We start from the raw sequence: 13,809 nt of genomic DNA, 5'->3' as shown, positions 1-13,809 counted from the left end.
TGCCTCTTGCTTTGTTTTACAAAAGATTTAGCCCAGCTTACCCAAGCACTTAAAAAAAGCAAAACAATAGTAAACCCATCAGACTCGGCAAAGTTCAAGTTCACGGAGTAAGGTGAAATGCACACTGTAGAGTTTTATGCAGTTAACCGTTCCTGTAGCCGTTCATTCAGGAGGTACTTCGTAAACACCCCCTCTCACTGGGCAGCATTCCTGGGGTTCCAGGAGAGAACCAGTGCCTGCCATCAACATGGTTACTCTCTCGTGGGAAAAAAGTAAGACACACATGAACGAGTGAGACACAAAGGGTGTCAGATGGCGAATAAGTGCGGAGGAGGAAAGTAAAAGCAGGTGGAGGCCTGTGGGCCCAGGAGTGTGCTTGGGGGCTATCTAGAAAGGACTGTCGGGTAGATTGCTGATGTTTGAGCAGAGCCCTGGGAGAGGCGTGTGTTATGGGAGGTACGCATGTTAGACTGTGAATTTGGTACTGAATCGTAGAAGGGTAAAGCAGGAAACAGGCAACACGAACTTCGTAGAAGGAGTGGGTTTTCTTGGCACAGACAAATAAAGATGTTTCTTAGTGCGGCTCTGACATGAGGACCCGTGGGTGCCGTGCCCCCAGCAACCTCCCTTTGATAAATGGGAAGTATGCTTCCCGAGCTGTCTCCACGCCCGTGCCCCCAAGTGTGCCCAGGCCACAATGCAAAGCATGAAACCCAGGTGACAGAATTCTCTGTGGAGTTAGTACGTTCTGGTTCGACTCCGGCTTTCCCGACCTGCAGACAAAACTCAGCATGTCTAGGTGAATGTGTGGACCGCGTATCCCAGAAGCGCTCCTCGGTTGGTGTGGTTTTTCTCAACAAGATCCTGCACAGAAGTCGCGCGGTGGGATGTGGCGTTTCAGTCTGCAGGGCCCTGGCGCCGGTGGGGTGGGAACAGACCCGCACGCCTTGTTGCTAACCACTCTGTTAGCTTCCTTTTGTATTTACTAGGTCGCTGTCTTCCGACTGTCTTACTGTAGCTTTTCTGAAACTGGTTTTCCGCACCATGACCTGTGGAGTCCTCAGCTGGGCCTGGCGCTTCAGGAAGGGTCTTGCCGGTTTCCCTGCCAAGTTCTTTTGAGAATTATAGGAAGGTGCTCCCGACCATGATTTGCCAGTGCTCCGGGACGTAATGTATTGAGCGTCGCAGGCAGTGCGGGATACAGCTTAGATGTGCTTCAAGGCGTCAGGCTGCCAGCACCACGTGGGATGAGGCAGATAAGCCTCCAGTCCGACCAGTGTAAACAGGTCAGTGTGTTTTGGTGGCAGAAAACAGTCGCATCCTTTAGAGAATCTTGTGGTTTTTTGGAAACTCAGGGCGAGGAGGAGCATCCGTGTCCTGCACGGTCTGGAGCAGCTGCGTTTGGAAATGTTCCCTAAGAGTGTGTGTTCTCGCCTCCATCCTGCCTGTCTGGCCTGGGACCTCGCTGGCTGGGGCTGTTGCTACTTAATGGGTGGAGCATGGACGGATGAACCGGTGAGCGGGCAGACAGCAAACACCCCCTCCTTTGGCAAAGGGGTTGCAGTGTGTTCAAGAATGCCCTCTGAACTCAGTTATCCTATCATTGAAATGTCGAGATGGCTGTTTTTAGTAGAGAAATTGGTGTGATATTTTTCTTCTTTTCTGAAACTCTGGTCTAGGATTTTTCAGCAGAGGAATTACCTCTGCATGACGAGTATGCTTGCACCACCGCAGTGTGGACTCTAGCGTACCTGTTGGTGTAAAATATTGCCCTTCCTTCCCCGTGCAGGGGACCTTGGTGCTGGGGATTTCGTCCTGCTGCAACCCAAAATAATAACACACATAGTAGTTGCTCAGTAAATGTTCATTAAGTGGGATGGAGGGAGCTCTGGTTTTCACCTTTTGAATTATATCCTGTAGAATAGTACTGGAAAGGAAAAAGCAAGATCACCTTGTCAGTAAAGTGCATGGCATGTGTTGCAGAAAAAAAGGTTTTCAGGTTGCTACTGGATAGCTTATTTTGAGATCTTTTTCAGCTTTCCAGTTTTATACATATCTTCCACAGGGCCAAAAACATTCCAGGTTGTGTGTGAATGGATTCTGGAGGTTTAAAAATCTCAAGATTTCTTTCCCACGTGAAAAAATAGTTATATGCTCTGTTCCTAATTTTATTTTTTCCCAGTTTATTAATGTTGATTGAAACGATCTTTTCTTTACAATTTTTTTTTAACATTTATTTATTTTTGAGAGAGAGAGAGAGAGAGAGGCTGAAAGAGAGGGAGACACAGAATCTGAAGCAGGCTCCAGGCTCTGAGCTGTCAGCACAGACCCCGATGCCGGGCTCAAACCCACGAACTATGAGATCATGACCTGAGCCAAAGTTGGACACCTAACCGACCTAGCCACCCAGGCACCCCAGAAAGGATCTTTTCTATATGAAAGTGAATCAGTGATCATTGAAAGTGGTTAATTTCCAGTCTTTTTGGGTTTTCAGTTTCTGGGTTGAAAATACTGACCGGCAGGCTTGGTGGGTAGGCTGGGGGTATTGGAAGCAAAGAGCTAAGAAAAAATGGTTTCTTGGGTTGCTTTCTTCTTGTTCTTAAATGAGACATGGAAAAGACTTCGCCCATAATTCAGACCGTTTAAATTTTCAGTTGGACACAGAAACATGTCCTCAACGATTTCCTGTCACATCTTTTTTCTCAAGTGTCAGCATTAGAAACAGATTCGCGGGGATCGAGTGTCTCGAAGTGTTCAGGAGGACGAGTCCTTACGCGTACCACACCAGCCGGGCCTGGGGAGACGCTCGAGAGCGTTTAGTGCAACTAATTGCATTTGTGAAGACCAGACAGCTTTCGATAAATAAATTGGTTTCTCCCCCCCCCCCACCCCCCGCCTTTTGTTAAATCTTGATTTAGGGTTTTATGAAGAGGAAATTTATCTTTGATTAATAAAACTGCCTTCAGTAGATGAAGGGTGAGACCTGCCAGCACAGGAAATATTAGCATAAGCATCTCTGAGTCAGTCAGTTACTTAAAGAAAAAACAGATGCACCACCACCACCTCTGTGGCTCACGGCTTAAATGCCCCTTTGCTGTTTTTCTGGATCAAAATGTATGTTCGAGACTGAAAGCTAACGTTTTATGTACTGATGTACAGCATCCGCTTAGCAGACGGCCCATCTGCGGTGCACCCGTCACCGTGTGCGGCATCATGGTTCCCTCGCTCCTCTAGCTGCTGCTGCGACAAATGGCCCCCGAGTGAGTGGCTTCAGACTGCACAAATGTATTACCGAATAATTCTGGAGGTCAGAAGTCTAAAATGGATTTCACTGGGCCAGAATCAAGACTTCGACAGCTGCGTTCCTCCTGGGAAGGATTCCCTCTCTTGCCTTTTCCAGCATCTAGAGGCCCCGGCATCCCCAACCTGAGGCTCCCTTCCTCCACCTACAGGGCCAGCAAGGGCAGAGCGAGCCTTCTCACACCCCATCGCTCTGGCCTCTGCTTTCTCACCTCGTTGCTTTCGCTCAGTCAGGCCCTCCTGCCTCCGTCTCATAAGGACCCTCGTGATTACATTAGGTCCTCCCAGATAATCCGGGATAATCTCCCTATCTCAAGGCCCTTAACTTAATCACTTCTGCAAAGTCCCCTTTGTCCTGCAAGGTAACATTCTTCAATTCTGGGGATTAGGGCATGGACCTCTTTGAGGTGGGGGCGCGTTAGTCTGTCTACCATGCTGAGTTCTGAGGTTAAGATAGGTCCTGCTCTCAAGAGGCAGATAAACCTGGCGAAGGAAATGATTCACTCTTTTATTCAGCAAGCACCCCTGAGCTGCTTCGACCAGCCTGGTGCTGTTCTTGGCTGTTTCAGTGAACAAAACAAACGAATGGTACGCTTGAGCTTACTTTCTTTCTTTCTTTCTTTTTTTTTTTTTTTTTTTTAATTTATTTATTTTGGGTGGTAATGGAAACACAAGCGGGACAGGGGCAGAGAGAGAGAGGAAGAGAGAGAATCCCAGCATGGAGCCCAGCGTGGGGCTCGAACTCCTGAACCGTAAGATCATGACCTGAGCTGAAACCAAGAGTCTGATGCTCAACCGACTGAACCCTGCCCCCCCAGGCACCCCGAGGAGCATACCTTGTAATTGAGGGAGATAGCTAATGGGTACATGTACGATAAATAACATGGTATGTTGGAGGTGAAAGGGGAAAATAGAACCAGCAGAATTCAAGAGGTTGAAACATGCGGACCTTAAACAGGCAGCTCTACCCGAGAGTAATGAACGCCTTGGGGATGTCAGCCAGTGCTTCATGGGTGCTGTGGGAGCACCAGGGGCTGCCCACCTTGAACCTGGGTCTGGGATGGGGGCACGTGTTGGGCAGAAAGGGCTTCATGGACGCCATGATGCCCGAAGGGAGTTCTGGACGGTAGCAGGGAGTTGGGTGGGCACGGGGCTCCAGGCAGAGGAGAGAGCAGGAGCTGGTGGTCAGTGCTGGGTGACTGGATACAGGGGGCGGGGGCAGGCGGGGCCCCACTTCAGTTAAATGATGGGCCCTCTTGCAAGCACCAAGTGGTGACAGAGGAGTCACTGCCCAGAAGGACCTCAGCCTGGTCTCTCCCTTCACTGTCCCTTCCCACTGCTCAAAGGCCAGTGAAGAAAGCCTGAGTCCAGACAGCCCACAGCTTCCTGTCACTTCTCGGAGCCAGATGTCCTTTCTCCATGGGCTTCTTGACCTGTGTTACTCCTCTTGAAGGCATGTTGGCATTTTTGACAAATCATAGTTTCCAGATTTTTCCATTCAGTCACAGAACCCAAGCAGTGAATCTGCACTGAGCATTCCTGCCATTTGATGATCAGAGGAACCCCTTGTCCTCTCTGATACTGTCACTGACACTGGGCATGGCCTCAGAGCCTGGTCCCCAGGCCAGCATGTGCACCACACCCCTTTCTTCCATGTTTCTGAATAGTAAGGAGACTTTATAATCACTCAGCATTTTCCTTTTAAGAAGGTCAGGATGACTGAACAGGTGGTTTTTATGATATGGGTCTTTTTGAGTAAAAAAAAAAGTGTTGCTTATTATTGTTGAGGGTGACCCCTAGACAGCAGTTGGGAGGGGTGGGTGCATTGTGGGGCATCACCCTCTGGGGCTGTGGGGGTATCTGTCTGGGAAAGGACCTCTGAGCTGCAGGTGGAGTGGATATGTATTATTCATTCATCTGTTTGCTTTTAAAATCCAGAAGCCTTTCAGGGTCCATGTGGTATTTGTGGCCTGTCTGGAGCATTTCCCTGTGCCCAGGGACTGACCTGTCACAGGGTTAGTCCAGGCAAGGCTGTCCAGGGGGCATGCACTTTGCCAAGCTCGCTTCTCTGTGACTCAGTTACCATTTCTGCTGAGACTTGATGAAAAAGCACGTTGTATTAGTGTTGTCCCGAGAAACAGAACCAATGGTGTGTGTATGTGTGTATGTGGGTGCGTGTGCATGCGTGTATATCTGCGTGTATACAGAGACTGATTATAAGGAATTGGCTCACCAGGTATGGAGGCTGACAGGTCCCAAGATGTACTATCTGTAAGGTGGAGCCCCACGTGCTGACAGTGTAGTTCACCTGCGTCTGAAGGCCGGGGCACCAGGAGAACTGATGTTCCAGTCTGCAAGCCAGGAGGCTCAAAACCCAGGAGGAGCTGGAGTCCAAAGGCAGGGAGAAAACCCAGGGTTCAATCTCCAGGGTAAGCAGGCAGGAGAAATTTTCTCCTTCAAGGAGAGCCAGCCTTTTTGCTGTGTCCAGGCTTTGGCTGATTGGGTGAGGCCCGCTCACACTAGGAGGGCAGTCTGCTTTACTTAGTCCTTTACTTTAAATGTTTTTTGTTTTTTTCTTTTTTCCTTTGCAGATTTTTACTTAAATTCTAGTTAGTATACAGTGCAGTATTGGTTTCAGGAGTAGAATTCAGTGATTCGTCACTTACATACAACACCCAGTGCTCATCCCAACCAGTGTCCTCCTTAATCCCCGTCATCCATCTCGCCCACCCCCCCCCCACCTCCCTCCATCAACCCTCAGTTTGTTTTCTGTGGTTAAGAGTCTCTAGTGGTTTGTTTCCCTCTCTTCTGTTCCTCTCCCCTTTCCCATATGTTCATCTGTTTTGTTTCATAAGTTCCACATACGAGTGAAATCATATGCTAGTTGTCTTTCTCCTACTGACTTATTTCAATTATCGTAATACACTCTAGCTCCATCCACGTCGTTGCAAATGGCAAGATTTTATTCTTTTTGATGGCCGAGTAATACTCTGTTGTCGTATGGGTATATCACATCTTCTTTATCCATTGCCCAGTCTCCATAGTTTGGCCATTGTTGATAGTGTCGCTATAAACATCAGGGTACATGGACCCCTACGGATCTGTAGTTTTGTATCCTGTGGGTAAATACCTAATAATGCAGTTGCTGGATTATAGGGTAGTTCTATTTTTAATTTTTTGAGGAACCGCCATACTGTTCTCCAGAGTGACTGCACCAGTTTGCATTCCCACCAACCGTGCACGAGGGTTCCCCTTTCTCCACATCCTCACCAACACCTGTTGTTTCCTGTGTTGTTAATTTTAGCTATTCTGACAGGTATGAGGTGGTATCTCATTGTGGTTTTGATTTGTATTTCCCTGATGATGAGTGATGTTGAGCATCTTTTCATGTGTCTGTCAGGCATCTGGATGTCTTCTTTGGAAAAGTGTCTATCCGTGTCTTATGCCCATTTCTTCACTGGATTATTTGTTTTTTGGGTGCTGTGTTTGGTAAATCCTTTATAGATTTTGGATACCAGCCCTTTATCAGATATGTCATTTGCAAATATCTTCTCCCGTTCCGTCAGTTGCCTTTAGTTTTGCTGATTGTTTCCTTCACTGTGCAGAAGCTTTTTATCTTGATGAAGTCTCAATAGTTCATTTTTCTTTTTGTTTCCCTTTCCTCCGGCAGAGTGTCTAGTAAGAAGTTGCTGCAGCTGAGGTCAGAGAGGTTGCTGCCTGTGTTCTCCTCTAGATTTTGATGGTTTCCTGTCTCACATTTAGGTCTTTCATCCATTTTGAATTTATTTTTGTGTATAGTGTAAGAAAATGGTCCAGTTTCATTCTTCTGCATGTTGCTGTCCAGTTTTCCCAACACGTTTGTTGAAGAGGTTATCTTTTTTTTTTTTTTTTTTTATTTTTGAGAGAGAGAGAGAGTGAGTGAGTGAGTGGGGTAGGGGCAGAGAGACAGAGAGAGAGGAAGACACAGAATCTGAAGCAGGCTCCAGACTCCAAGCTGTCAGCACAGAGCCCAACGCGGGGCTCGAACTCACGAACTGTGAGATTTGACGAGCCAAAGTTGGATGCCCAATTGACTGAGCCACCCAGGTGCCCCGAAGAGACTGTCTTTTTTCCATAGGATATTCTTTCCTGCTTTGTTGAAGATTAGTTGACCATATAGTTGTGGGTCCTTTACATTAAATGTTAATTTTATCCATAAACACCTTCACACAAACCATCGAGAATAATGTTTGACCAAATATCTGGGTATCCGGTGACCCAGTATAGTTGACGCATGAAATTAACCATCACACATGTCTGTGGGCATTTCACAGTGTCAGCCGAAGGTCATTGTTTGCTCCAGGCAGTTATTTAGTGAAATACCCAGTTGTCACAGAAATGACTTTGATTTACAGATTTCAGCGAGTTTGGGCAGCTTCCGGAAAGCATACATATTTTGGTAGATGTACATGTCTCTCACAGTTGATGTTTCAGTTCAAGGCTCAGGAATGAGCTCCCATCCTGCAGATTCTTGACGGGGTCACAGTTGAGGAGAGGCCAGCAGAACCACACCAGCCCCAGGGTGGGGGTCATCGACTGAACATAAATATTCCACCTCAGTTGCCAGGTCAAGAGCAATTAGATCGTTGTTACTGTACCTCTGCCCGCTGAGTGACTGTTTCACCGGTGACTGTGATTAGCAATACTCTGTTGGCAGGGCCCGATCTGTCCACACCGTGCATCTTGCTTACAGCTAAGGAGTCACGCTCCCAGATCAGGGGTGGTGCACGCACTCGTTATTCCTGGTTCTCTACAACCCTAGAGTTGCCGCTCTTCTGTTCATGATTTTCCCTGGATGTGCTGGACGCTTCCAAGCTGTCAGCCAGGGCCCCCGTGGCAGGGAGCAGCTGAAAGGAGCGATTAATAAGACGGTCTCTGACCTGCAGGCACCCTGCCTACTTCCCTCATGCAGACCCTCGGCTGGCACGGTGCAGAAGTACGCTGCCACCTTCTTGTTCAGAATCCCAAATGCTCTTACCACATGCTTTCACTGCTGATTTGAAAAACAAACAAACAAAAGCAGAAATCCCATATTTGCCCAAAGCAACCCATCTTCTGCCAGCTGCTTTCCCACGCCCTTTGCCATCTCTTGGCGGGTCACCTGTGGTGGATGGAGCCAGAGGGTGAAGTTGACGTGTTAGTCTGGGGGAGAGGGGCGTGCAGAGCTCCCCTGGGCTCAGTGTGCAGCGCTCAGTCTGAGAGGCAGTTTTGGTAGCAGTTCGGGGGGTAAGACGTGTGTTGGTTGCCAGCCAACGCTAGAATTGTTGCTTGTTGTTTGCAGTTCATTATTTTTGCAAGGAAACGCAGTCCATGTCTATGGCTGACCACGTGTACCATTTGTCTGCTTGCGAGAAAGTGCAGGTGCAGCCTGTCCTGTTTTTAATTGAAGGCCCTGAGTCATCCAGTCTCCTGATGCCCTTTTGTGCTGTCCGTGTGTCCAAGGGCATCTGGTAGGAGACGCTGTTCTGCAGAAAGTGCTTCTCAAGTGCAGCCGTGGCTGGGAGAAGCCTCGCGCCGTGCGATCCTGCTGGAAGGAGAGCTCAGAGTTGGCCGCCTCCTCTGGGGGTGGATGTTGAGCGTTTCATGATACTTGTGGCAAAATAAGGGGGACAGGGATCTGGAACGTGACTTGTGTGAGGCTTCAAAATCTGTTTTCAGTGTTCTTTTAAAACAGTCACTGCATTCTATTAATATGATTGTTCAACTGCACGGCAAGAGACCTGGTGGCAAAATCGCATTGGCACGGAGACTCTTGCAATCCTTAAGAGGTCAGAGAAGATCCTGGCCATCTGCGTTGTCATAAAGCTGGACCGAGTCGAGATCTGTCCCCTTATCCCGCCCACAAAAGGGACCAGGAGAAGCCCTTTCTGTTTTGTTTTCCACTTAAGTTCAAATAACTGGTGAGTTGATGGACTTTTCTTGTTCCCGCAGGAGGTACTTTTTAACTCATGCGGTGAGCAGACCTGTCCCTGACTTCCAGCACCACCCACAGGGTGGCAATAACAGGAGCGCCTCTCACGCTTCTTCTCTGTTCTCCTCTCCCCTCCGGGACCCCCTTTGTCTTCAGAGCACTTGCCTGAGTGCGGGAGACATCACAATTGCAGCGTTTCCTCCTTTTACACCACGATAAAACACTGGCGTCTTCAGTTCTGTTGTTTATTCTCCTTTGCCGTTGTGGTGGTTTTGCCATGGTTGTGGTTCGTCTTTCCAGAAGATTAGGAAAAGGCATACGTGACTTTAAAAGAGCTGATAGTATGTGCAGCTGCTCGCGTGTTCTGTTCCTCCTCGCGTGGTGGGAATGTCCTGTGTGTCCCGTGCCTCCTGGTTTTGTAGGGTAATTACAGTCAAGATGGACCCCGATACCTTTGGAAGGGCCCACGCAGGGGAGGCATGGGTCTTTTGCAGGCGACCGAATGCATTGCATGTTGCAGGGGCTGAGGGCATATGTGTGACTGCTTCCTAACTCTTGGCAGGGGCTGTTGGGGGAGGGTCTAACACCGGCCTCTCTGTTAGGGCCCTGATGGATGCCTGCAATCCAGATACACATCTCCTTTTATTCCCAGTCCTTTTGAGCTTTATAGAAGCATGAAGTGTCACCGATGACTTTCTCTGTTTTCCCTGTACCGTATCCCATACTATGAGAACTGGTTGGTTGTCAGCTACACGTCTTGGGTAGTGAGGTTTGGCTCTCGCCTAAAGAACTTTATGGTACCATTTATTTGATCCTGGAGCCCTGCCAGTTTTAATTCTGTCAGGCTCCTAATTATACACACAGGTAGCCTCTTCCAATGCTTTTGGACTTAACGTTCCTTCTAGAATGTTGTTCTACCGCTGCTGCAGGGCGACCTTCACGATGTCGATCCAGATTCAAAACATTCATTCAGGGTCTTGGCAGTGGGTTATGCTCCCTTGTCACCTAATGCCAACTCCTGTCCTTTGTGAGCCTTCCTTAGTGCTCCCTTAGCCCTGTGAATCTTTATCTTTGTTTTAAATAAAACTTCCTTCAGAGACCTCGGTGTCTGCTGTGATTTCGGGAGGATGACTTGAAGAATTGCATCCTTGTTCCCACCTCTCTTATTACTTGCTGAGCTCCTTCATCCCCTGGCAGTGATGGAAAATTCCACTTCTTTGCGAGATTTTAAAGTAAAAATAAGTGCCATGATCTCTCTGTGGCCATGTGGGAAATTGTCTGAAAAAATAGAGGATAAAGGTTTCCCGATCTCATTCCGGCCCTCTTGTTCATATAAAGCATCTTTCGCTAGCCTGGGGATGTCGGTCTGTTGAACTTTTCTCCTCTTTTCTCTTCCTTTTCCCTGAGCCCTGATTTTCCTACCGTTGGGCCCCCGGAAGCTGTGGCTTGGCTGGTACTGTTTGCAGAATCCCACTTTGAGTTTCAGTATTGTTGGGTTTTCTCGCTGCTCCTGGGGGCCTGTTTCCTGATCCACAGCCTGGGCTGGGGCAGGTGGGTTTCATCGGCCTCCTCCCGTCTCTGCAGCTCGCCCCGCAACAGCCCTGATAGGAGGGAGCCACAGCCGTGGGCCCCATCTGAAGGATATGTGCTCCTGGCCTTCCTTGAGTTTGCCCCGGGGCAGGGCTGTGGCCAGCTGGTTCCACTTTGCATCCCCCCCCCCCCCCCCGGGAGCAGTCACCTCCGTCCTGCTCTGAGGAGTTCCCCTAACCCAGCACTGGGGACTCCACAGCCCTCCCTCCCCATCCCCGTTAGCTTCCCTAGCCGTGAATGCCCACTCTCCACTCCAGTGCTCAGCCCGAAACCAGGGGGTCCCCACGTGTCACCCCCACGTGTGATTGTCAGCACGTCCTCCCCTTGCTGTGGCATCTGCCCCCACAACACACCTCACGCGTCCCCGTGTCCAACAGCCGCCCGCTCCATCTAGGCAGCTGCTACTCCAGACGTGGTCTCTGGACCAGTGGCATCAGTCTCAGGGAGCTTGTTAGAAGCTCAGAGTGTCTGGCTGCACCCCAGACCCCCCAAGTCAGGCGGCACGTAGCACCGTCCCTGGTCCTCACTGATTTGTGTGCGTGGCCGAGTCTGAGAAGCTCTGCTCTAAACTGTTGGTCTCCCCACCCTGGTTTACAGACCTTCTCTTCACTGATGTCCTTACCTTCCCTCCTGCTGCTCTAAGGACTCCAGCACCCCTCACTTAAAACCCTCCGGTAACTTAGAAAGTGTTCAGTAAACTGGGAATAGGACCTCCCCACAGCAGTCTGGCGCCCCTGCCTCCCTCTGCCCCCGTGCTTACAGTGCGTCCGCCCGCTGGGCGACCTACTGACCCTCTTTTCCCACCTTCACACCCTCGGCCCAGAACGGTCACTCATCACCAGCCTTTACGGGGCTCACTTCCTGTCGCGCGGGGTCAGCTGCAGGGCCACGCTCTCCGTCAAGCCCGCTCTCGAGCTCTCCGGGCCACGTCGGGCCTTCTCCGGAACCCGTGGATGGGATGAGCAGTCCTCCTCGGGCTGTGTCATTAGGTGGTGCGGTTGACCTTGACATCGGAAGAGTAGCCAGGTTGGGCCGTGTCTAGTCCATGAGCCCTTGAAAGCAGAGAACTTCCTCACCTGGTGGCAGACGTCGGCGAGATGAGAAGCAGAAGCATTTGTGTCTTTGCGTCTGCAGCCACTTCGCTTGTGGTCATCTCTTGGGCAGAAATCGGAAGCGAGCCCAGTCACCGAACCCAGATGAGAAGCGGAGCACCCCTTTGTTACCGTCAGGCAGGCCGGCTGCACCGTGCGGGCCTCTGGGCAGAGCGGAGGCCTGGAGGCTTTGGGGGCCTTCTTGCTTCCGGGTCCACGCCCACCCCTGCTATTTGTAACTGCAAGGAAGTGGCCATCCCGCTCTGCCCACAGCGGCCGTGGGAAGCGGGAGGGCTGGGGGAAACGGCTTCCCGGGGGCCGTCGCTCGCAGAGGAAGCCCAGCCGGTGGGCTTGTCAGGGGCCATCACCTGCATCTGTGGGCAGAACGGGGCCTCCTCCCCAGTCAGGACAGTAGGAAGGGGTAGGACACGGGCTGAGTCAAAGCTCTCCTGTCCTCTGGCAGCGGAGGAAATGGGAGGAGGTGGGATGGGGGTGTGCCCCTCTCACGACTGTCCTTGGGCCCTTGTCACAGACCACACCCTAGTGTGCCTGGACTCACCTCTGCCTTCCCCATCAAATGGGGGCTCGCTGAGAGTGGGGTTTGCTCTCCTTCTTCTGTGGGGTCTCCAGCTCTTAGCTTGGGGCCTGCCGTGTTTGGAGGCTTCCCTCGTGCCCGGCATCAGGAATCGAGGATCGGATGGCTGGCATCTGAGCCGGGCGGGCTCGGGGTCCCTTCACCGTGGGCTGCAGCTGCCGTGGGTGCCCAGCCCGGGGAGCTGCAGGCCTCCCTAGACACACGGCACGGTCACCCCAGGCCATGTCGAGTAGGTGGAGAAGGAGCCCGTGGCACAGCCGGGAAGGGAGCAAGTGCCTAAAAGGGAGTCAGCCCATGTGGGCTTGAACTCACATCCGTCACCTAACGGTATGTGACCCGGAACAAAGCACTTCTCTTTGTTTTTTTGTCTGTTTGTTTTGTATTTTAGAAAGAGAGAGTGAGCAAGTAGGGGAGTGGCAGACAGAGAGGGAGAGAGAGAATCCCAAGCAGGCTCCACACTCAGCCCAGAGCCCAGAGCAGGATTTGATCCCTCAACCCTGGGATCGTGATGTGAAGTGAGATCAAGAATCGGACCCTCAATCGACTGAGCCACCCAGGCGCCCCAAGCACTTTTCCTCTTTGAACTTGTTTTCTTATCTGTAAAATGGGACAGTAATAGAACCTACTGCGTGGGGCTAACGTACAGATTGCGTGATTATGCAAATGAAGCAGCTAGCAGTGCCTGGCTCGTGATTAAGTCCTCAATAAATCTTAGCTGCTGCCATAGGAGTGACATAGTTCCTTGTCCCCTTTCTGTGCCTGTAGAATTCAGCCATAGCAGTTTCTGCTTCTAGAAGTTTCTGTTCAGCAAACAGGTACTAACACAGCTATCCAGGGCCTGTGCTTGGCATTAGGAGTCCCAGGGTTTCATAGGAGAGTTTGTTGCTTGGTCCAGACAGATAAACGGGTAGTTGCATCGTGTAGATTAACATCGAGTCTGTCAGGTCAGCACTGAAAAAGGCCGGGGGCCGCAAGGATGGTCACTTGGGGTGATTTTGAGAAAAGTCCACGAGGGTGGAGGACTTCTCTCCTGAGCAGCGTGCCGAGGAAAATGTTCTCAGAGTGCAGCACGGGGGCTTCGGTGAGAAGAATGACCCTGAGAGCTGCCGTCTGTGGACGGGTTCCCAGGCGGGGGTGAGGCTTGTAGGGAGAAGCATGTCTTCCCTGCAAGGTGCCCTACGGGGCTGCACAGCACCCCCGCCAGCACCTGGCACTAAACAGAAGTTCAGTACCTGTGTGCTTAAAGGCCAAGGAAGTAAAGCATTATGCACAATAGACTTGTC

At 50.6% G+C, this 13,809-nt stretch overlaps 1 protein-coding gene across 6 annotated transcripts in view; it reads left to right on the top strand.

Annotated features, from left to right (window-relative positions):
- The window catches only part of ZFAT (zinc finger and AT-hook domain containing), a 286,335-nt gene that overhangs the window by 261,733 nt on the left and 10,793 nt on the right, over nt 1-13,809 (top strand). The gene's annotated exons all lie outside the window — the stretch shown is intronic.

This window comes from Felis catus, chromosome F2 (genome assembly GCF_018350175.1).
Source record: "Felis catus isolate Fca126 chromosome F2, F.catus_Fca126_mat1.0, whole genome shotgun sequence".
In the NCBI taxonomy this organism is placed as follows: domain Eukaryota; kingdom Metazoa; phylum Chordata; class Mammalia; order Carnivora; family Felidae; genus Felis; species Felis catus.
Note: the sequence above shows the minus strand (reverse complement) of the source record. Positions and strands in the feature narration are given on the sequence as shown.